Consider the following 2,500-nt stretch of genomic DNA (forward strand, 5'->3'; position numbering starts at 1 on the left):
GTGTAAGTTTGGGAGTGTAAGTGGGAGGTTATCAGGAGTGAAGAGAGGGCGAGGGAGGGAAGGGGTGGCTATTCTAGTAAGTGAAGAGATAGGTAAACGTGTAGTGGAGTGGAAGGAGGTTTCCTCAAGGGTAATGTGGATGAAGGTGAAACTGGGAAAGGAGATATGGGTCTTTGTAAGTGCATATGGGCCTGGCAGTGAGAAGAGTGTAGAAGGGAGGCCTTTTGGATAGATTTAAATGAGTGCATAAAGGATTTAGGGAGAAATGTCAACGTAATAGTACTGGGAGACCTTAATGCTAGGGTAGGAAATGGTCCAATTGATGAAGTGGTTGGGAAATGTGGAGTTCCAGGAAAGAATCGTAGTGGAGAGTTGACGGTGGAAATGTGTCTAGAAAGAGAGTTGATGATAGCAAATACAGTGTTTAGGAAGAAAGTTAAGCATAAGTACACATGGGAGAGGGTGGTGGAGGGAAGGGTGGTAGATAGAGCGTTGATGGATTATGTAGTGGTAAATAGGACTATGATAGGAGGAGTTAAGGATGTACATGTGCTAAGGGAGAGGGTGGGGGAATATCAGATCATTTCCTGGTGGAAGGTAAGTTGAGAGTGGAGGATAGATGGAGAAAGAGGAAAGGGACAAAAAGTAGGGAGGTGCTTAGAGTGAACTCTTTGAATGAAAAGGAAAAGGAGAAGGAGTACAAGAAGAAGCTGAAGGAGGAGTGGGAGGGTGTGAAGGATAGAGTAGAGCTAGGTGTGGAGGAGGAATGGGGATGGTTCAAGGAGGGAGTCACAAAGTGTGCAAGGATGGTGTGCGGAACAAGGACAGAAGGAAATAGAAGGAAGGGTAGTAAATGGTGGGATGAGGAAACAAAGGAGGTTGTAGAAGAGAAGAAGCGAGCTTTCACAGATTGGTTACAAAATAGGACGAGGGAGTCATATGAGAGGTACAAAGAAAAGAGAAGTAAAGCAAAAGGTAAAGGAGGCAAAGAGGAGAGCAGATTTGAAGTGGGGTAAGAGTATGACAGAAAATTTTGAAAGTAATAAAAAGATGTTTTGAAAAGAAATTAAGAGAGGAAGAGGAGGCGAATCAAGTAGAGAAGAAAAGGTAAAAGGTGCAGATGGAGAGATGATAATGGAAGAGAAGGCAGCAAGGGGAAGATGGGCAGAATATTTTAGGGAGTTGCTAAATCTGAAGGAAGATAGGGAGGGAAAGATAGTTGCAGTGGGAAATGCTAAGAAAATGACCGTGATGAGTGAGGAAAATGGAGGAGAAATAAGGAAGGATGAAGTGAAGGCAGTTGTTATGATGATGAAAGCAGGTAAGGCACCTGGTCTGGATGGATGCCATGCAGAATGTCTAAAAAAAGGAGGTACAGTGATAGTGGACTGGCTGGTGAGGTTATTTAATGTTTGCTGGAGAGAGGGTAGAGTGCCGGAGGACTGGAGGAGTGCCTGTATAGTTCCACTTTACAAGGGAAAAGGGGACAAGTGTGAGTGTAGTAGTTTCAGGGGGATTAGCTTGTTAAGTGTAGTTGGGAAGGCTTATGGGAGGATCTTGATTGAGAGGATTAGGAGAGGAACACAGGGAGTAATTGGTGAGGAACAGTGTGGATTTAGGACGGGTAGAGGTTGTGTAGATCAGATCTTTGTGGTAAGACAAATATGTGAAAAGCTATAGGAAAGGGGAAGGATGTTTTTTGGGCTTTTATGGATCTGGAAAAGGCTTACGATAGAGTAGACAGAAAGGCACTGTGGGAGGTTATGCAGATATATGGGATAGAAGGAAAGCTTCTAGGAGCTGTCAAGAGTTTTTATGCGAGTAGTAGAGCTTGTGTAAGGATTAGAAATGGAGAGAGTGAGTGGTTCGAGGTAAAGGTGGGACTTCGTCAAGGATGCGTTATGTCGCCATGGCTGTTCAACTTATACATGGATGGGGTAGTGCGAGAGGTAAATGCAAGGGTAGTGGGTCAGGGATTGGAGATGGTTAAAGAAAATGGAGAAAAGTGGGAGGTGAGCCAGCTGTTGTTTGCTGACGACACTGCGCTTGTGGCAGGATCGGAGGAGGGACTGAGAAAGTTGGTGACAGAGTTTGGGAGAGTATGTGATAGAAGAAAGCTAAAGATAAATGTGGGTAAAAGTAAGGTGATGAGATGTACAAGGGGTGAAAGTGGCAGTAGACTGGAAGGGAGCATTAAGGGAGAGCGACTGGAGGAAGTGGATAGTTTTAGATACTTGGGTGCAAATGTGGCAGGAAAAGGTGGAGTGAAGGTGGAGGTAGAATGTAGATTGAGAGAAGCGAGTAAATGCCTTGGGGGATTGAAGAGTGCAATGCGGAATAGACACTTGGGAATGGATGCTAAGAGGAGACTGTATGAAGGAGTGATTGTGCCAACAGCACTGTATGGGGCAGAAACATGGAACATAAGAGAGGAAGAGAGAAGGAGTTTGAATGTGTTTGAGATGAGGTGTCTGAGAAGTATGATGGGGGTTACTAGGCT

This window comes from Oratosquilla oratoria, chromosome 5 (assembly GCF_046742065.1).
Source record: "Oratosquilla oratoria isolate Oo_2021 chromosome 5, ASM4674206v1, whole genome shotgun sequence".
NCBI classification, from domain to species: domain Eukaryota; kingdom Metazoa; phylum Arthropoda; class Malacostraca; order Stomatopoda; family Squillidae; genus Oratosquilla; species Oratosquilla oratoria.